The sequence below is a fragment of the Canis lupus genome, chromosome 23 (genome assembly GCF_011100685.1).
Source record: "Canis lupus familiaris isolate Mischka breed German Shepherd chromosome 23, alternate assembly UU_Cfam_GSD_1.0, whole genome shotgun sequence".
In the NCBI taxonomy this organism is placed as follows: Eukaryota; Metazoa; Chordata; class Mammalia; order Carnivora; family Canidae; genus Canis; species Canis lupus.
In genome coordinates, this window is record NC_049244.1 from 50,894,798 (window position 1) to 50,917,215 (window position 22,418).

At 41.3% G+C, this 22,418-nt stretch overlaps 1 long non-coding RNA gene across 1 annotated transcript; it reads left to right on the top strand.

Annotated features, from left to right (window-relative positions):
* Nucleotides 1-241: 241 nt before the first annotated feature.
* LOC111091975 lies at nt 242-21,972 on the top strand. Its single transcript, XR_005376750.1, has 3 exons — nt 242-347; nt 13,536-13,609; nt 21,538-21,972. It is a non-coding gene; the product is annotated as an uncharacterized LOC111091975 (long non-coding RNA).
* The last annotated feature ends 446 nt before the right edge of the window (nt 21,973-22,418 follow it).

The following is a 22,418-nucleotide window of genomic DNA, read 5'->3' on the forward strand; positions in this document are numbered from 1 at the left end:
GTTATTTATTCTTGTCCCTCGCTTGTTACCACTTGTTATCTAAAAGCAAAGATGCAAAATGCCGAAACACGATAGAAGCCTGAGGTTTCCTTTTGCCTCCAAAGGAGGAGTCCTAAATAGAGGCATTTTATAAACAGCTGCGTGTTCTTTTGGAGAGGAAATTGGAGGAACTCGCTGGCTGAAAAAAAAAATGAAACCCAGAGCTGTATGGGGCCTTTTCTTCTGATAAATCTGGGTAAACCTGAAGGACAGAGGAGATATGTGGTCCTTTTATTATCTGCAAATGAAGCCCAGGGCGTGTGGTATGGCCTAGAGCAACTTCTCCAAGTTGAAGTGGATTTCTTAAGGTAATAATATATATATATATTATATATAAAATTTATATATTATTTTATATATATATAAAATTAGAAACGGTCTGGATAAGTTGTAAGGAGCCATTCATTTCTGTTAGGTTTCTCCTGATTAGGTCTGTGGATCAGCTAAATTGGGTAAAGTCGTCTTTTGCAGGTTGTAAGAGATTTATTTCAGGATTCTATGTCAACAGAGAGTGCAAAGTGAGTTCAAGTCAGATTCCACATAGATTTGGAGGAGGAATGTACAAATCATAATGGATGAAACAGAGAAAGATTTCCTGAGGAGTCACAGCAGTTAAATTCTTTGTGCTATTTTTTGTTTGTTTGTTTGTTTGTTTGTTCTGTTTTAAATATGGATAGGAGGATGCAAGATGAGTTGCACCTGCAAGGGAATTAGGCTCCGCTGTTTGTTCTTGAGACTCAGGAAAGTCAAAAACTAATTGGGGCTTTTGTTGAGGTTTCTGCCCATGATCAGGACTAAAACACCCAAGGTCACAGACATTCAGAGTTCGAGAGGACTTTGAGGATCTTCTACCCAATTTATAAATGAGGACGCAGGTCCAGAAAGGCCGCCCTCCCACAGCTAGAAGTCAGGTCACTTTTAGGTTCACACCTCTTCCCCCTTAATTTCTTCTCTGTCTACCTTCTCTCTTCTTTAAGTTGGAAATTCTCAACTTATTTGAAAGCACAGTGGTCTGAGGTGGCCTAGGCAGGGATCTGGTTGGACTTCGTGTTGCAGTTGGAGACGCAGCCACAATTACAAAATGAAAACCACTTCAGGAAACAAAAGTTCAATAGAGGGGACTCGTACTTAGATTTCCATGAGTGTTTGTTTTGCATATCAAGGGATTTCTTTATTTCTAGGACATTTCCAGATGAAGAGAGTGAAAAAAAAACTTTGGTATGATTCAATGATGGTGGCTTCAGTTGATTCTAATTTCTATTGACAAGCTGATTATATATTATCCTGTTCCTCAAACCTCAATCACCCCATCCCTGGAGTCAAATGCCACCTACTTACTTCCTCCCTCTTTGTACTCAAAGAGAAGCCGGAGACAATGACGTTTCAGGCCTACGGGTATACAGGGTCTGGAATACTTGGACACTGACATCTTGATTTGCGAGTCTTTAGGGAAATATTTAGAATTATTGCGAGTAAAATTATTTCATTGGCCTTCTGAAGACATAATGACCCCAAAAGCATCCCCTAGAACTTAGGCCCACTATCACTGATGCCAACTGAGAAAAGTGAGAACTCCTTTTTTTTTTTTTAATAACTCATATGCTACCCTCCTCTAAGAAAAAGAAAAAAATAACTCTCCTTACAAGAAAATAAGCTCTTTGCAGAAAAAATTGTTCTACTGCATTAATTGTAATAACGAACATTGGACACTATCTTAAATATCCAGTAATAAAGCAGTGGTTAAGTAAATCCAGTAATAAAGCAGTGGTTAAGTAAATCGTGGCATATGACCTACCCAAAGTAGTGTGCAAGAATCCAAGTTGATAATTATGGAAGCTACAGCAATACGGAAACACATTTAATAATTAGGCACTGAGTATCCACTGCATCCTAGGACTCTCCTGGGCAGTGGAAATAAAGAAGTTCCTCAAATGGCTTACGCCTGTAGTAGAGGAATCAGGCATGGACAAGCATCCCAAGAAAGAAGGACTGACTGCAGAGACAGACGGCTAGACGTGTGTGCTGGGAGCAGCTGTAAGCGTTCAGAAGGGCTGGGAAGACAGGGATGGGACAGACGGAACCGAGAGGAAGACGGGGGCCGGATTAAAGGGGCCAGAGGATTTGTTCTGCGGATAAAGAGGGGTGGTTGTAAGTTTTAGCAGGACAAAATACGTGACTCCTACAGTCATGTGTTCATTTATCCACTTGGTTATTTGTCCACTCAAGGATCACTTATTGAGCATATATTCATTGTGACTGACACAGGAATGGTAAAGATGAATAAAAGTTGATCCCAACTCTTAGAGGCTAACCCCCCTCGTGGTGGGACACTGTCAGATAAGAAAGTCAATGTAATACTGTGACAATCAGCCCTTCTAAGGAGCCATCTACAAGGGGCTATGGAAGCACAAAAACAAATGCTTTGACCGGGAGGGAGTGGATGAACCGGTCCAGAGAGTCCTCTACAGGGAAGGAAACCCTGTCTTCCCTCTACCCACCTTAGGGTTGTTGGCTGATGCTCTGCAAATAAGACTAAGAGAACAGTCAGTACGTGCATTGGCCATGTCCACGCGAGTACTTTGGTGAGTAACTCAAAGGACACGCAAGTTAGAATTTGGGCTTCACAGAGTTTTAGCAAACCCACAATAAATTTTTAAGAAAGTGACAAGACAAAGGAAAAGGACTGAGTTCCCGGGGTGGCAAACTGTGGGAAGGTAAATATATGGGGAACTAATGGATGATAAGGGCTAGGTAGTCAAGTTTGCTCTGCAGATTCCCTGGGGTGGTTAACTTCTGGGCTTCCTGGTGGGGGGCGGTGGGAGGACACCTTAGCAAATTTATATCTTGCTTTCAGGCAAACAGGAGGGGGTGGGGAGCTTTGTCCCCATCTGTTTCTTCATCCGTTGCCTTCAGCTCAAAATAATCCTGGGGAGGCTGAAGTGGCACGTTTTGGGGCGGCGTTTTCTTCCACCCACCACTTCGCGGAGGATAAATCAGTCAGGAAAACAAAACAAACTAAGAATTTCAATTGAGAAAATTTAATGCAGGGAATTAGTTCATCGGCTCTTAGAGAGAACCGAAAATACAAAAAGGGAACACTGAGGTTTCATGGAGACAGTAGCTTCAAGAAGCAAAAACCACCTCCTGGGTCTGAGCAAACAAGGAAGACGTTGGGGTCGTCAGAATCCGGGAGCTTGGAGCCGGCGACACACAGAGGGGACCCAGGCCTCAGAGGGGACAGTGGCCAGGCGCCGGGGTTGGGTTTGGGAGGAAGGTGGGGTGAAGGCGGCTCTGGAAGTGCCCCGAGCAACTGGAGCCCGGAAACAACTGCTGTTGTCGGGACAAAGGGTCACTGCTGGGTGACATTACAGGAAAAGCGAGCAAATAGGAAAGCCCGGGCCTTCGACTTCCTCAGGCCTTGGGGCTCCGGGAGCACCCCCTCTTGACAAGGAATCCTGCGGACAAAGGAGAAAGGTTTGCATAGTGTCAACCCCAACATCCCAAAAGAGGGAAGGGAAGGTGGGTGTGGAGCCAACAGCAAATAGGTTAACCTCCAGGTGAAGAACATGAACCTTACAAAGTGAGGAAGCCAGCTTCAGGGGAGGCACCGCGGGGGGAAAGACCCCACGAGCCCTGAGCTCGACCGTCGCGGGGCCTGGTGCTCCCGGGACCCCCAGGACGGAGCCCTGGACAGCCCTTGCGGACGTGCGGCCTGGGACCCTGTGCCCCCGGGCAGGGCCTCCCGGGCTAAAGAGCACAGCGAGATAATATTTTTAAAATACCTCTTGTTATATTTTTCCCTCTTGGTAACTCAGAGTTTTGTTTTGTTTTGTTTTTTTACCCTCATAGTCATTAAGAATAACCTTGGATTTGAGGCTTTTTTGTCCTAGGGAAGGGGAGTATTTGATATAGCACAGAACAAATAGGTCATTGCCTACATTTTTGAATTTCAAAATAGTGTTTTCACCTCCCTCGGGAAACAAGATAGCCTGAGGACAAGCCCTTTTGATTTGCAGAAGTATGGCTTTTTGAAACAGAAAAAGATGGACTCAAAACTCCGAGAGCTTTATCAGGAGTCCAGAAACCAGAGTTGGTTCCGAGGAGCAGGAATCCACAGGGTAGAGTCGCTGTTCCTCGGGGCAAAAGAAAAGCCTTCACCAGCAGAGAGGAGGAACCAACTGCACGTCGGATTCCAGTGCTCTTGCTTGCTCATTCCTCACCCCCCACGTCTGGGTCAGACCTGGGCAGGGCTGGGAGAGTGTGTGTGTGTGCACGCGTGTGTGTGTGCACCTCCTGAGACTTCTAAGTCCTAGAATGAAAAATCTAGTCCTCAATTCTCCAGCTATGGCCTGTTCAAACTGCTCCAAGGAGAAGCCTAGTGGTTGCCTGGGGCCACTATGGTACCTTGGGATGGGTCTGGAATGCTATAGCCCCAAACAGTATAATGAATGGTTTTCTTGTTTTTGAGGTTCACAAACTGGTATACTCTGTGTGCGGAACTCCAGTTTTCCATAGTATTTCAGGTAGCTGCAGGTCATCCACCCACATTTAAATATAGTGAATTGTGAGAATATTCTCTAATTTATTAACGCATTTTGTGGTCAACGGATATTTGTGTTGTTTCTTGTTCTTACGAGTCCCAACAGTGACACAATGAACATGGCATCCGACTCGTTAGGGTTTACACCGGGGTGGAACTGCCGGGCTGTAGGCTATATGACTGTTCAATTTTATAAGATAACACTAAGTTTCCCAAGTTAGTTAAACTCATTTGAATTCTCAGCAGTATTTTTAAGAGTTTCTGTTGACTACATTCTTTCCACCTCCTGGTATTGCCCGACTTCTTGATTTTGCCAGTCTAGTGAATATAAAATGTTATCCTATTATCATCTTAATTTCCATTTTCTTAAGGATTAAAAAGGTTGAACATCTTTTCATGTGTCTTATTTGCCATGAGGGAATTCTCTTCTGTGAAAATGCCTTTGTGCATCGTTTGCCTTTGCTATCAAGTCCCTTGTCTTTTGATATTGATTGGTGGGAGATGTGTAGGTATTCTGGATTCTAATCCTTTGTTAGTTATAGTTCTTACACACATTCCTTCCTATCTTAGTCTGTGGTATGAGTTATCACTTTCTTTTTTTTTTTTTTTTTAAATTTTTATTTATTATGATAGTCTCATTATCACTTTCTTAATGCTGTCTTTTGGGAAACAGATGTTCTTAATTTTTATTGATCAGACTTCTCTTTAATGGTTAAAACTTTATGTCTCCTATTTAAGAAATTCTTCTCTACTCTGAGGTCATAAAATTTTCTCCTGCAAGTTTTAAAACTGTGTCATCTATTTTACATTCTCAAGCCACCTACAAATTGGTATTTCAGAATAGTATGACATTGAATCGAATTTTATTATTTTCATATGGATAATCAATGATTCCATTTATTGACTAATCTGCCATGCACTGCCCTGCGTGTCCATATATGTCAATGTCCCATAACTACTTTAGATTTTTAACAAGTCCTAATATCTGAAATGAAAAAAACTCCATTGGTCTTTGAAAGTAATTTGGCCATTCTTGGCCCTTTGATTTTTCTACATGCTTTTTAGAATCAGTTTGTCAATTTTTAAGAAATATTCTATTTGGATTTTTACTGGAATTGCATTAAATCCATTCAGTCTCAACCCACTCCATTCTGGCTTCAATCTCTAGGACGCCACTGCAGTGATCTTGCCAAAATCACCAGAACTCTCCATATTGCCAAATTGAGCGGGTTTTTCTTCATTCTCACTTTACTTGACCTATTAACAGTATTCAACACAGATAAGAACTCTCTCCTTTTTTGAATCAATTTATGCTCTGGGTTTCAGAAACATTACACTGTCCTGATTTCCTTCCCAAATTAATGAACTCTTCTCAGTTTTTATAGCTGGCTTTTGGCCTCGACCTGACATCCAAAAGTTGGAGTGTCACGGGGCCTGGTTTTCAATTCTTTCTCCTTACTTCCCTTCTGGTCCGATGGCTTTAAATGTGACAATGTGCTGATATACAACTGACCTGAGCTTCTGACTCATGGATCCAATTGCATAACTGACATTTCCAATTTAACTCCAAATAGGTATTGTAAACTAAATGTCCACAAAAAAGGACTCCTAAATATGATCCTATCCCAATTGAAGTAAATACCTCCATCATACACCCAATTGCTTAACCCCCCAAAATAAGGATCCCAATCATTCTAGAGTCTTCTTTCCCTTGTCCTCTGTATCTAATCTCAGCCTGTGTAGGTGTTGCTTCTAGGATGTATTTTGAATCCAGCTACTTTACTCTATCATCCCAGTCTAAGTCACCATCCTCTCTTGCTTTCACGACTACAATGGGTCTCTTTCTTTCTGTTCTTGTCTCACCATAATTCACTCTTCACTAAGCAATGAGAGTAACCTAAGAGCACAGAACATGCTGCCTCTGCTTAAAATATTCCAAAGTCTTCTTGTTGCACTTTAAATAAAATCCAAACTCCTCACCATGGCCTACAAGGTCCTATGAAGCGGTTCCTGCCTTTCTCTTAGGTCCCTGCTGGCCAATTTTATTCCCATTGGCCTCCCTCCACTTCCTCAAATATGCAAAGCTCTTTCCCCATGTCAGGGTTTTTGCGTGTGCTGTACGTGATGCCTTCAGCTCATTGCATGGCTTTTACCACCTCATCTTTCTTCTATCAGCTTAAATATCCTCAGAGGAGCCTCCTCTGACCCTAGAAAGTCTGGAATTTATTTATTTATGTATTGGTTTACATATTTATTCCGAACTAGAATTAAGTTCTTTGAGGACGGGGGCCTTGTCTGTCTTGGTCATCATTATATCCCCAGCACCTGTAACAGTGGTTGGCATGTGAATGGTATTCAATAAATATTTACTGAATGGATAAAAGCTTCTCCCAGAGGGAGTGTGTGGTGTGATAAGGGAAGAGGACAGATGACTGAGGCTTACAGAGCATTTTACTTTTTTTTTTCAACCACTATGTAAAAAAAGGCAGGCAATTGGACTTGGTAGAGAAAGGAGCAATGAAAAATGAAAACAATTGATGTGTTAGGGTGTAAGTGTTAATGGTATTTCCTTCCTTCTATTATTGTTGTTACGCTCTTTGTGTAATAAATCCAAATTCGAAGAGAAAATTAACTTCTTTGAGTTCATATATTCTTATAATGAAATGGACTGCAGTCAGCTTATGTAATCAGTTTATATTTATGATTTTGGAAGAAGAAATAAAACCTATAAGAAAGTGTTCATTTGGATGTTCTCTTTCACCTTGTCTGACAATCTAATTTATGTTCCAAATACTGAACTTACACATTTGTTTTAAAGTCCAAAATACTACCTTGTGTTAAGCATGCAGTTCTTTAACTCAGATGTTTCATGTCTAATCTATTTTGCAGAAGGAGAGGTTTAAACAATTATCAATATGTTACTTTTGTCTCGGTTTAATTATTGTCTTAGTAATGTTTTAGTTGGATGCATAATTGAAAATGTATCGTGGCTAATACAACATTCTGCCCAGCAGTTAGAAGATGCTGGAATGGTCATAAATGGTAATAAATACCTACTTGTATTTTTTTCCTTATTTATTTAACAAATCCACACATAGAGCTTGCTATGCGCCAGGCACTGTTCTAAGTTCTTTAAATATGAAACACTTAATTCAATTCTCATAAAAACCTTATGATATATGTATTATTATTAACCCCGTTTTATATATGAGGAAACCGATACACAGAGAGATTAAGTAGCATTTCCTAAGCTTCCATAGCTAGCAGTAGATGCCAAAGCTGAGATTAAAATCCAGGCAGTTTCTGGCTACTGGATGTTCACATAATAACTGGATGTTACAGTGATTGAAAGTTGGTTATGTAAATGAAAATGTTTTCTTTGTCCAATTGCAATAATTTCCACATGCTTGCCATATGCCTGTTCTTTTGAATAGTCGCTTGTTCTGAAATATCATGAGAAGAGCTAGTACTATGGGCAGCTCCCAAAGCACCCTTTAACAACATGGGATTTGAAGGATATCACTAGCCCTCCCATGGTCGGAGCCGCTGAGGGCCATTTTGCAGCCTGTGCAGTGAACCATTCCCAGGCCATGACCCACATAGACTCGATGCGATTGGTACATCCTAGAGTTGTTTAGGGTCTGACTATCTGCAGTGACCCCACAAGTGGCCTAAAGATTTATTAGCCTTCTCAGAGTAAGACTTCCAACTGGGAGACCCTTCTCTCTACATGATCCACTTTTAGTTTCCATCCATCAAAATTTATTACTAAGAGAATGTATTAAAATGCCACTCTGTGTACTGGATACTTGTCATGTCTTTTCCATTTTCAGTTCACAGAAAGAAAAAAATGCTTATGTGTTTAAATATGTCTCCATATATGGTGCACTGTAGAGAGAGGGGGTTTTGTAGTTTTTTTTTTTTTTCTGTGTGAAATGTTATGATTTTTAAATGCCTTTCTGAGTATTTTCAGAGATGGCAAGTCTAAGCCAAGATTCTATGAAAGGACACATTCATCCCTTTGTCCACTTGCCTTTAGATAATTTTGAGAACAACTTATTAAACTCTCAATGTATGGAGCACCTGGGTGGCTCAGTGGTTGAGTATCTGCCTTCGGCTTAGGTCATGACCCCGGAGTCCTGGGATCGAGTCCTGCATCAGGCTCCCCGCAGGGAGCCTGCTTCTCCCTCTGCCTGTGTCTCTGCCTCTTTCTGTGTGTTTCATGAATAAATACATAAAATCGTTAAAAAAAAATTATCAATGTAGTTGACTGGCAATTAGCTGGTTTAGTACTCCTGGTCCTCTGAGCTCCCCCTCAAAAAGTAGGTGCTATCATCCCTAGAATGATCAGAACTGGAGGAGTCAGGGGTACATGGTCTAAGTGGTCCTCTGGTCTGACTTTCCCTTAGCCGTTAAAGAGCCTGAAGCTCAGAGAGTTGATAGTGGTTCATGCGCACACAGCTGCCTGGTGGCAGGAATGACACTTGAATCTCACATTCTAAAGTGTTTTTTTTTTCCCCTGTTACATCTCATTCTATCCTGTGCTCCTGTAGAAAACACGGACCTTATCGTGTGTGAATACCTTCAACCACTATGTCCCAACTTTGTTATTTGCCCTTGTCCCCATTCACCCGGACAATCAGTAGAGCCCTTGGAGCATTAAATGTGATCTAGCCCATCTTTAGGAAGAAAAATTCACTACTAGCTCAGAAATATAGACCAGTGGTTTATTGGTCATGACTCAGGAGTCAGGGCTCCACCACTAATTGTGTGGATTAATTAACTGGTCAATTAACTTTTATGGGCTTTCCCCAATTATGAAATAAGAGAGTTGGACAAGTGACTTGCCATGAACTCTCCAGCTCTTGTGTCCCATGTTTCTGTGAACTGTATTTGTGAATCCCCATTATCTTGTCCTTAAGGTGTGTTTGGAACATATAAAACTCCTTTTAGGTCTTGATTAAATGAGATCCTGTTTTTTAGTAGCCTAGTCAATTTTGCTGCCTTATTTTTCTCATGTTGCTTTCAGTACTTAGTACCCTAACCCCCTAATATTCTGTTTTTTTCTTCCAAATTACCACTAAACATGCAGTGACCTGTCATTCTGCCCTGGCTAGTATAGCCTCACTGTTTGTTTTTGTTTTTGTTGGGAAAGGATTGTTGCTAAAGTAAGCAGAGAAGGAAATTTCTCAGGTGGATTCTTCAGAGTCCCAGGGACCTGGCGAAGGTTGCTGTGGTTAGGACTTCAGGACTGATTTAACTAACCAGAGGTCGGCATCTGGTCCATAGGGATCCAATGGGGTACCTGGTTTGAGAGCTGAACCCAAAATAGATGCTTAGAACTAGACACTTCCCAACAGACTCAAACGGACTGCCTCTCTCGGAGCCTTAGAATCAGAACCAATGAGGTAGTAGAAGCTATGAAGTGCAGGAAGAGCTGGTCAGAGAGGAAGGAAAATGAATGAAGATAGATAGTAGCTAAGTCACAATAATAGTGGACTCACTAGAGCAAGAATAAATAAACAGGCCTGAGGCGATGACCAGATGACCTGATGACCAGAGCTCTTGTATCCCGAGGGCATTCAGAAGCTCTTGCCGCATGCATGCTGTCCCGTGTTCTAATTCTCTGTGAGACCTGGCCAGCTAAAAGCTGCTTCTCATAACTCCAGAGCGCCCCCACTATCTTTCCAGTAATTTCCATCTCCTACAGTTTCCTGTACCTTGTCATTTGAAAGAGCCTAAAGAACATGGCGTCTTTGTCAAAGTGGCTGCAAGCTGCATAGGGCATCCTACGGTAATCGCTCAGCAGTGTTTGCTGAACACCGTGTTGAGATGTCAGGAATTACTTTGCAAGTGACGGCGCCCACGTTAGGCTGGTGAAAGGGTAGCTCCGTACGAGGATCAAGGTGTATCCAGAGCTCTCCGAACACTGTGGGCTGAAGCACAGTGCGGCCTTGTGAGTCGGTGAAGGGAGAAGTGGTTTCTGTAGCAAGACAACCAGGAAGGACCCCTACCCAAAGTATTTGTGCCTCCACCTTGGATGGAGCCCACATTGTCTGAAACTCATACTGGGAGATTACCCTCTTCAGGAGAAGTCACTCCGTCTGCAAGCGCCCGCTCACAAAGTACTTCTGTTCAGAGGGAGGATCAATACCCCCACGTGTTACCAGTATTTCCCACCTCGGTGTGCATTGATTCAGAAAAACCCCTCCTTGCAATCTGCTGTCTTCTGGGACTGAGGGAATGGGAGTTTTGATGGTCCCAAGAGGTAGAAAGGGGATACTTTCAGAGCATGGAGCGCTGCTGAAAGAAATTATGGTGACCGCGTGGACAAAATAAACTCTCATTACTCTTGGTGAAAGGAACAGTAAGGATGAAGGCAGGTGTCAAATCCCTGTAGGCCTTGCTCTGGATGACCCCAATTACCACATATAATACAGAAAGACAATCTTCAAGGAGGTATGTTGTAGGGCAATGATTATAGGCTTTAGAATAAGGCGATCTGACACCTGAGCCTGTTCTCTATTGCTTGTTTATCATACATATAACTTAAGGTTTCTGGGCCTTAGTTTCCCCATCCATGAAATGGGACATAATAATAATATATAATTCTTCAGAGGGAGGTGGCAAAGACCAGTGGGGAGGATGGAGGTCAATGACTGCTAAGTGCAGACTGCATGTGTTGCTGAGGAGTTCAACAGTAGTAGCTGAAGGAGAGGAAGTGAGTTAAGAACGGCTTTGGCTGAGGGTAGACCCTTCTTGCTGCTAAGTCCCCACTCTGCTTGGGCCTTGGAAGAAGTCCATGGATTGGCTTTTCCCCTGCCCCACACTGCTGTGGTGGTTACTCATCACTTGGAAAGTAGCAATCACTTCTTTATTCCTTACTGGTCTTGCTTTTCTGTAATCAGTTCTAAAATTAACCTTAATAGTAGCCCATTAGCTTATCTCCTTGTCCGCTTACTTTTCTTTCATAAATGTCTTCCAACAGGTAGGTATGGCAGTTAGAAAGCGTTGGTTGCGAACTACAAAAAACTTGAATCAAACTAGTTTAAAAATACTGGGGATTTGATGGTTTATATTACTAAATGGTCCAGAGATAGATCTTTAGGCAAAACTTGATCTAGCAGTAAAACGATGACATCTGGGACCTTTTTTTTTTTTTTTTTTTTTTTTCAGCTTCTCTATTTTGCCCTCTGTGGTATTTGCTTTTTTTAGGCAAATGGATTAGGTCCCCATTATGACCCTAAGGTGGCTGCCAACTGCTTCAGTGGTCTTGTCCATCAGGAAAAAGTGACTAATGTTTTCCCAGCAAAAACCTCAAGATTCACTTTGATTGGATAAACTTAGGTCACATGCCTCTGAACAAATCTCTGTGGCTAGGAGAGATAACGCATTGAATAACTTAACCTAAGTCACATCCTCTATTCCTGGGGCTGGAAGTAGATTACGTTCTTCCAGAGTCTCATGGATCCCAAAATAGTTTCTGGCCTGATAAGAAAGTGAAAAGGGAAAAGCAGATGCTGAGGAGGACATTAACCAAAGACCACGGTAACAGGTTAGACGGAGAGGCCATCCTTATATGAAAAGCTACAACGGCCATACGCTTAATGATTTTTCCATTTGAGAACCAGACAACATGCTGTTTAGGCTGAATTTGTTGCGTCCAGTGTAATACGAATTTACTTTCATCAATAGTCATGAAAAACAATCATTAACCTTTGAATTATGTGATTTTATAAAGCGCTGAATTCTATACTTCGGTGCTCTCATGAGAGAAGCTTTTTGTTTATGCATTTTAGCCATTTTCAACATGCCCTAAATTGAAACAGAGAATGTATTTTTTTTTTCCTTCTAGTGTAAAATCGAATAAGCTACAGCACCCTGCAGGAAGTCAGTCTAGCCACAGCAAATCTGTACTTGTTTTTGTGAGAGGGGATGGGAAGAATGAATATTTGCCCCGTGGCATCAATTTCCTGTTTAATGTTCTCCAAAAGGCATTTGGAAAATGCCCAGCAACACAGATGTACATAAATACCATACATAACTTGTTTTCATGAGTGGAAAGAGGAGTCTGTAAAATTATGATGAGGCTGGCTTACCCTCACCTGCTGGTAGCTGGTGAATCACTCCACCTTTGACTTAGTGATTTGGAGAATGGACGATTCCATTGAGTGCAGCATTGGAAGGACAAGTGGTGTAGAAATAGCATGGCATTTAGCTTCTTAGCCCAAGTTCTTACTCATTTAAGGCTACTTTCATCCCAAAGTTCGCTTGTGCCTGCTGGAGGTGGCCTTCAGGTTGCCCGTAAGAAGTATATACATACCAGGACAGTTTTCTAAATAAATGAGCAAGCAAACAAAAAGCAACCCCCCAAAACAGAAACTCATCTGTAAGATTTGCAGAGACAGAAATTTGTTTTCAAACCACAGAAAAACATATGCACATACCACAGAGCATCGCTCAAGGTGTGGGCAGATGTGTTCTCATTTCTGTAGATCACATTACCCCAGACTACTCACACACCATTTTTGGACATCTTATTTCAAAGGTCATGGCTTGGTTGGAGAACCAAGCTCTTTTATTTTTTCAGCAACTAACGCTTAGGGCTACTACATGAATCAAGAACTTGACATAGAAAAGAAGATTCAGACTACAGAATCCATTCTCTAACTCACCTTTCTTCTGGGCCACTTCCCTGCCTAACACAAGATGAGAAATAATAGTTACCATCTGTTACACCTACGGAGGTGCTTAGGGAGGAATGTGTAACAGAGGCCTTTAAATATCTCAGAGCTGATCCTTGTTGCCCCCACAATTTGTACCTACCTTGTAGATGAAGAAACAGGACTTAGAGAAGATAAATACAGCCCAGGGCTACCCCAGAGCTGCTGGAGCCAGCATTTGAACCCATATCTGGCTGGCCCTAAGGTCCATGTTTTTTTTTTTTTTTTTTCAGATTTAGAAATTATTAATTTAGGATTCATGATGAACTTCAGAAGATTCACAGAGCCAAAAATGGAATGCAAGTATGTAAGTGTGTTTATATATGCTTTTTTTTTTTCCCCCTGGGGAGAGGGTCTAAAACTTTCATCAGGTTTATCAGCTGTATTTCCAGAGCCTGGCACAGTCTGGAATACAGTAGATAAATCATAAATACTGGTTCAATGAATAATATGGGCCCATGACACAAAAAGAGGTCAGTACCACTGCTTTTATTACATGCCTTTGTATTACTGTAGTTTGTTCTAGCATCTGTCCTATGGTTTAATGGATTTGAATTTCCAGTACAACTGGCTTTGTTGTGGATACATAAATGCATTCTTTTAAAAAGTAAAAAATACATAATTTAGTTGATAATTCATTTGAAACTATTTGATAATTACATTAAAATATTAAACATCTTTAGATGGTATTGTCTAAGGAGATGCTTTTTCTTGAATAAAGCATATTAACACAAAGGACTGGAAACTATTTAGTCCACTAATGAACCGAAATATAATGTGAGCTACAAATGTGAGCCACATTTGTAATTTTAAACTTTCTAATAGCCACATTAAAAAAGAATTTTTTTAAAAAGCAGGTAAAATTCATTTTATTTTTTAAAATTTATTTATCCATGAGAGACACACAGAGAGAGGCAGAGACACAGGCAGAGGGAGAAGCAGGCTCCCTGTGGGGAGAGCCCGAAGTGGGACTCCATCCCAGGACCCCGGGGTCACGCCCTGGGCTGAGTGGAAGGCAGACATCTGCTCAACCACTGAGCCACCCAGGCATCCCTATTTTTTTATTTTTTAAAAATATTTTATTTATTATTTATTAGAGCGAGAGAATGAGAGCATGCACGCTGGAGAGAGCACAAGAGGAGGAGCTGCAGAGGCAGAGGGAGAAGCAGGCTCCCCACTGAGCAGGGAGCCCGACATGGGTCTGGATCCCAGGACCCTGAGATCATGACCCAAGCTGCAGGCCAATGCTTAACTGACTGAGCCACCCAGGCGCCCTAAAATTAATATTACTCATATCTTTTATTTAACACAATATGTCCAAAATACTCTCATTTTGCTCCGCAAGCAATATTGAAAGTTGCGAATGAGATATTTTACATTCTTTTTTTATTTTCCACACGAGGTCTTGGAAGTCCAGGGTGTGTTTCACACTCTCTTCCCTCTGGCCTTGCTCGGCGCAGGGGCCGTGGGGCCTGTACCGGGTGGTTGACCGAGGGCCGCGGGGGTGGACCCACAGGAGGGAGGGAGCACGGGGGGCACGGGCGTGGGGGCAGGCACCCCGAGATCCAAGACTCCGTGACCTGGCTTAGGTGGCCAAAATTGTAGCTTTGTAGGTGATTATTAGGACAGGCTCTAGGAAACGGTGTGGAAGTCAGCATTTCAGCAGAACTGCTGGCCCCGCAGTCACCTTCTTTTCTTGGTAACAGACGTGCAAATGTGGGGCACACACTTAGGGGTAGATGTGATGCAGCGACTAGAGTTACGCCCAGTAATTATAATAATTTTGTTCTTGTAACCACACCTAGAGCAAAGGATCTGCGTTAGGCCGGCTCGGGCCCGGGCCTGGGGCGGGGGGTGGGAGAGGAGCAGTGCAGAGGTCCTGGGGTTGCATTCCTCCCTTTCGCGGGTCCGGGAAGGAGGCCTCCATGGGCCTGAGGTCACGGGCTGCAAGACTAGACAAGGCCCTAAGAGCCCGGGAGCCTGCTCTGCACCCTGCCCAGGCTTCAGTCAGCCGCGAGCTTCTGGAGGCCGCACCGGGCCTTTGCACAGGGCGTGGCCCTCCCCTGGGTCTGGCCTGCCTCCCTGGGCCCAGCCGAGCACACCTACAACACCTCTCGCTTCTAGGCAGAGCAGCACTGAGCTCCACAAACACAACCTGACCTATCTTTGTCGGTGTAACGTATCTTGCAAAATTCCATTTCTTCCTCTATTTTTTTTTTTTTTTTTTTTTTTTTTAGTTATTCAACACGACAAACATACATTTGTCATTCTCCATAAGATACTGCTAATCCACTCGGGAGCTTACAGTTTGGTTAGCAGGGTGCCACGCCGAGATTCCCAGGAATCGGGTTATTTGAATTCATATGGCATGGTTTCCTTTGACCCTGGGTCTTAAGTTAAAAGCATTTGCTTTAAGGGAATGGTAGAGGATGTTTTAAATTTTAAAGGAGAAAGAAAATACCACACATGTGAAGACTATACCCCGGGAAAAGGGAGATACTGTTTATTTAGGAAGCTCAGTGGTTCCTAAAGATTATAAAACATTGACCAAGTAAGTTCAGATTGTCAGGATAGAATGAAATCCTACACTCATACCAGTATTTTCCAGGGGAGGTGCCAACGTGGTTGAGCAAAGTCTTTCCACCACCATGTTGTCACCACTGCTCTTAACAACCACCACCACCGCTGTCCCCGCCACCGTCAGCATGCTCCTTCCATTAACCTTCAGGTAGTCAGGGAAAGGCCCCAGGGAAACAATGTTTTATGAGGAATTTCCTCTGCACTCAGGGCCGTGTCCTCCCACAGTTCCTGGGTCATGGGATGGTATATACTGGGAAATGCAGCATTTGTAAACTACTCCACAATCCAAACAATCTCTCGCTCCTCTCTAATGATGTGCAGTTATTTGCTGAGGTGGCCATCGACCAGCCTCGTGGAAGAGTCCAGAAAGCTATTAACTAGGGGGTGAAATTCAAGTCAGAGATGGCTGTGAACACCTCTGGGGAGTGATGAGACAGGAATTCTTAGGACTTAATTCATAAAGGAGAGCATTAGAGTGTGGAGGAGTGGACGGGTAGGCGATGACTCACGTCCCTGCACAGGGTGCAACCTCAAAATAGTGACGTTGATCCTACAAAGTGTGTAGGAAGACCAGTCTCGGAACTGCAGTCACTACTCATGGATGATCCTTGACTCTAATTTCTAAGATGAATTCCTGAGATTGCTTTTGTAGAAGAATAGTGCTCTGCTCACAGCTTATGAGCAGAAACAGTAAGGAGGTTCATTCCTCGACATGTGTGATCTAGAGCAAGTTTCTTAATTCCCTGAGCCTCAGTAGCTTCCTCTGCAAAATGGGGATAATGCAGTATGAATTAGAAAATGCATAATTCGCTACATAGGACCTTGGACACCTATTGGGAGAGACGTTAATGTAGATTTTGTTTACTAAGAGAATGCTTGTCTTATCTCTATTAATCTCGCCTTTGTCCCCAGGAAATAGGTACTATTTTCACCCCCATTTTATAAATGAGGAAACTGAGGTTTAGTGAGGTTAAGGTCACACAGCTTGCAGAAAGACTGCTGCTTCATGTTTCATTGTTGTGCACAACTAGATTTCTTTACCATGTAAACCGTATATTTGCAATGGCTTAGACACCAATGGAAAATGAAGATCATTCAAACCCAATATAAATACATATAGATACATACAGAAAACATAAATACATACAGAAAATTCACTAATCTGAAAACTGGGCCATTTCAAAGGACATGCAGCTTTATTACTTTCAAGTACATACAGCAACCAGAAAAATGCTAATAAGGGCTGGCAGTTCAGGCCCAGATTCAGTAAATAGATAAAAATGATTAGCATATCTAAGAAGTTCTGGTCTTGCCTACATTTTGAATAGAGCGTTTTATAAATAAAAGAAATCTCAAGTGTTAGAAAACAAGTTATTTTCTTTGGTAAGTAAATGCTTCTTTTCAAATATTATTTATACTATTCATTTACTTACTAAGCCACTTTTTTCGTAGATAGTACAAAAGTACCCTTCAGCTCAGTCCCTGCACACATTATAAAAAAAACCAGAGATTAAAACTGTCTAAATTAAATGTTAAAATATTTTAATCAGATTAATGTATTTGCCCTTTAATTCTTTAGAATATCATGATCTGAATAAACGTAAATTGCTAAATGTTTTTCAAGTATTACGGCTATCCAAACTTCATAAAAAAGATTTATTTTAGTATTAATATGAATGGCATAATATCTGCTATGTCCTCTGTTAATGTAGAAAAATTTTGAGGAATGTAATCTTTTCTCACATGAAATGTTTATGTCATTTATGAGTACTCTTTATACTAGGAAATGGAAAAATGGAGAAGAAAGTGTTCAGACGGTAGTCTTTGACAACAGGGTACTAAATCTGCCCTGGGCAATAGACTTGTGACTTCTATCCACTTTGGTTTACCAAGCAAAGCCCAACCTGGGTGTGGAATCTTGTGTGTGTGTGTGTGTGTGTGTGTGTGTGGAATCTTTTAGCTATTGCTGTTAATCCATGGAAAATATTTTAGTGTGATGTATTCTCCTTAAAAGTTAATAAATTGTTGCAAAAAGAATAATGGGATTTATTAAATATGGTGGTCCTGAACCATGCCAATTAGTTTGTGGTTTTGTGGGAATAAAGCAAACGTAGTTATCGGTATTGTAATAAGTGAGGGTCCCAGCAAGTTCCAGCTGTTGAACACGTGATTATTACTTAGGAGGACAAATAGCAATATTTTTCCATCTCTAGAGTACATTCTGCTCCTGATACGCCTGCATAACTGCAACGAACCATTAGTGGGAGTTACACACAGAGGGAAGAGACCGAGGAACCACGTTTCTTTTCTGCTGCCCAACTGAAATTTCAGTTGGTTGATATCTGTCCAGAGTTAAATTTTCCATAGCACACTATAGTGACACCCTAGGGTTACTATTTGAATTCCATTTTGATAGAAGTCTTTCTTTATAAAAGCCAACCAAATAGTATGGCTCTACACTCAACCGGGAGTCTGCTGGAAGATTCTCTTCCTCTTGCCCCTCGCCCTACTCATGCATGCACATGCTCTCTCTCTCTCCCTTGAATAAATAAATAAATCTTAAGAAAAAAAAACATAATTGCTTTCCTCCTCAATGGATTTGTCACCATGCAAAAATGTAGGTCTCAGGGCGCCTGGGTGGCTCAGTCAGTTAAGTATCTACCTTCGGCTCAGGTCATGATCCCAGGGTCCTGGGATGGAGCCCTGTATCGTGCTCCCCACTGAGTGGGGAGTCTGTGTCTCACCCTCACCCCTGCTCATGCTCTCTCTCCCTCTCACTCTTTCTCTCCCAAATAAATAAATAAATAAAATCTTTTAAAAATAAGAAATGTAGGTCTCTTGTTGCCTGATCTATAATTCCAAGATTTCCAAAAATTTCCCGATTTTTAAACATTGCTAACTAATTTGAGTTTCACTAAGGCCCAATGAAACACATCTGTGGGCCTTATTCAACCTGAGGGCAGGCATTTTGCAACCTGTGATCTAGACCAACTCTTCCATTTTGCAGGATGCGGGAAACGGGCTCTCTGCAGTTTAGCATCGTTCTCCAGGACTTCCAGTCCAAAGCTTTTGTCACTTAACTACAACTTCTCTCAATAAGAAAACAATTAGATGACTCAGAAGGAACAAACAAAATGTAGTTATAAAGCAATATGTTAGAGGTTTTTTTTAAAAGCACAAGATGATATCGTGAAAGCAAATGTTATAGGGAGAAGAAATAAAAGAGGGCTCATGGTAGGAAGAATTCAAAAAGACTTTACAAGTGGCATTTGAGCTAGATTTTGAACGAAGTGACTAATACAAATTGATAAAAGATAACAACAAAGGGGATTTAGGTAGAGGAGAACAGAATGAAGAAAACACATAACCAAGAATTTGCAAATGGACATGTAAGACAATGCCCAGAACGGCTCGGCTTAATCAGGGAGTAGAAATTCTATCACCATAATTCATTCGGCAAATATTTCCTGGGCTCTCCTGTGTGCCAGGCGCTATTGTAGGCCCTGTAGATAAAGCAGTGAACAAGAGAGCCACCTGGGTTCTTGGGAACTTTTTTTCCCTAGTGGCACAGGCGAAAAATCATATAAAGTACTACGAATAAAAATAAATAAATAAATAAAAAAATAAAGTACTACGAATAAAATAAAATTGAAAGATGTGAAAGTAGCATCTGTAAATGCACATTAGACAGGACAGTCAGGGAAGACTCCTCTGCGGGGATAGCATGATGAGAGGAAGCCATCAGGCAATGATCTGAGCTAAGAACGTTCAAGACAGAGAAGAAGGCTAGTGCAATGGGCCTAGGGTGGAAAGAACAGAAAGAAATGTGAGTTGTGGCAAGGATGATAGGAAAAAAGGTTAGAAGGACACTTATTAGCCTTTGGTAAGGAGTCTGGAGTGATGAGGTTTCCCACAGGGAAGCTGCATAATTTGATTATATATAGATCATTTCTGATAAGAAAGTAGCATAAATTCAAAAGAAAAGGAAGTGGATAATGGAAATTCTTGAATGGAAGCTGATGGAATACATTTAATTTGGGGGGAATGCTGTAGCTTTTAGCAGGCAGCAGAACAGCAGCAAAAATGGTGAATCTGTGGATGAGCATCTATTCTGACTGCTGAGTGCCCATGGGTTGGGATCAAGAGCTCTGGCTTTTGTACAAGTCCAGGTATAAGGGAGGATTGGGATTCCGTCAGGAATGATGGAAACGAAGAGGGGAAAATGAGAATCATAAACACTAAACACAATGAACTGATGTAAGTCAAAACAACCAGAAAAAAAAAATCAAAACAAAAAAAAATTTGGAAGTAGTTTTAAAATAATTGAAAGAAATACTTTCAAATTTTCCTGAATGGCCTAAGTCTCTCAGAATTTCCTTGAAGAAGGAATTTGAATTTTTCATGATGAGCATTGAGGTACATGTGTAATGCTTACAAAAGTAATAGTGATTTTCCTCAAAATCAAAACAAAACAGAAAAAAAAAAAAAAAAAAACCAACCAGAAGAGGAAAACTGTTGTGAGGATCTCTTAAGTTTCAGAATTGGAAGCCATTTTGGAAGCAGCCTTGATAACTAAAATAGGAGAGAATTTATCAAGATCTTGACCCGTACTGCATTGTAAGATATCTATTATAAGCAATAAGAAATTCAAAATTAGAGAGGCCTTGGAGGTGATAGTTGAGGGCAGGAGGGAGGTTTCGAGCTATTCTTTGTATCAACAGGGACCACATTTGCTATTCAAAATGCCAAATTGTACCTTCAAATAATCTACACCGTGTAACACGAACATGAAAAAAGCAGTCTTATTCCCACGGCTTCATAATGATATTAGCATTATTAAGAGTAGAAAACAATATCTGGATGCTTTCTCTGCCTCTATACATCGAATGATAGAATGGTAAAAAAAAAAAAAAAAGAGCAGGAAATAGAGAAATACCTTTATAAAAGTCAAATTCTGTGTTGCTATTTTTAATAAAATACATTACATTCAGCTGTATCTGAATTTCAATAGAAAAGGGAAAAGACAAAAATAGAAGGGAAAAAAGATGGATTAAAGTGTCAGAAAACACTTCAAGCCATTGGACTTCGGCTTCTAATGTTATGCTACCGTATACTAGGCGTTCTAATTTTCATGATTTAGGAGATGTTGATCAGCTTTATTTAGGTTACGTTAAGATAAACGTTTAACACCTCATTTGACGTGTTACTCTTGTCAACCTTCCTTGTTTAATCCCATTCATTTACAACAGATGAAATAGCTCTCTATCGCGGGGACATGTTTTTCTATCGATGTATGCTAAGAACTAACAAAGATAACTAGGACAGGCGGTCGGCCGCAGCACCCTGGTATGCATGAATTTCAATTACTGCATTGAAGTTAAGGAACACAAGTGCCCCAATAACAGTTCAGATTTTAGTCACCGCGCTGTATGGCGTCTTCACTGTATTTGCATGAAGTACAAACTTTGCTCCTAGCACTTCGGCACACAAATCACTATGTAAATAACAGATGTGAATCATGATCCATGACCAATCACTTCCTTGAAGGTCTGTATGGTCACCTTGCATCTGTTATTTATTCAGTTCACCCACAGAGAGCAAAGTGTGCGGTTGTCTCCTGGTTTCCCAGTGATAACCCTCTGTGACATTTCACAGGAATAGTTCATCAAAGGAGTGAATGAATTGACCAACAAAGATGGAAGTGAGGCAAATAAATGAAAAGTAAAATCTGAATGCGATGGAAATGGAGTTCTAGAAGAAATCGCTGGCCGTGGCGGTGTTGACACCAGGGCGGTGTGAGCCTCTGGACGTGCAGCCAGGCACTCGGCGAAGCCAACTTACTGACATCAGTGGAGAAAGTGGCTGTGATGAAGGGATGCTGATGTCCCAGAGGAAGTGACTCCAGGAAAATACTTACGTTAAAGAAACTCTTGGAGGTATTTCAGGGCACCGAACGTGTGCAAAGGATAAAGTGTCGGAAGCGAATCTAGATTTAGAAAGGAATGTGACAATTTTGCCAGGGCATCGAAAAGATGTGTAGCGAGTTAGATGATGAGAAGAAAGCAAGTGCTGCTGAAATGCTTCTTGATGCTGTTTCACAAGGAAGTAAAATACTTTAATTCTCAATGTTTTTAAGGTTTTGACTTCTTGTTTACTGAATTTTAGTTTTTACTTCTTTTTTTTTCATTTCCCAATACATTTATAACTGACCTTGAACGAGTGTTTAATGTTTTCACAGAAGTTTTTAAAGATCTTGGAATAATTGTAATTTTCCCTATTGATTATTAAGATTACTTTGCGCAGCTTTAGCTTACAGAGGTCATTTTTATTTTTTTATTTTTTATTTTTTTTTATTTTTTTAAATTTTTTAATTTATTTATTTGTGATAGTCACAGAGAGAGAAAGAGAGAGAGGCAGAGACACAGGCAGAGGGAGAAGCAGGCTCCATGCACCGGGAGCCCCATGTGGGATTTGATCCAGGGTCTCCAGGATCGCGCCCTGGGCCAAAGGCAGGCGCCAAACTGCTGCGCCACCCA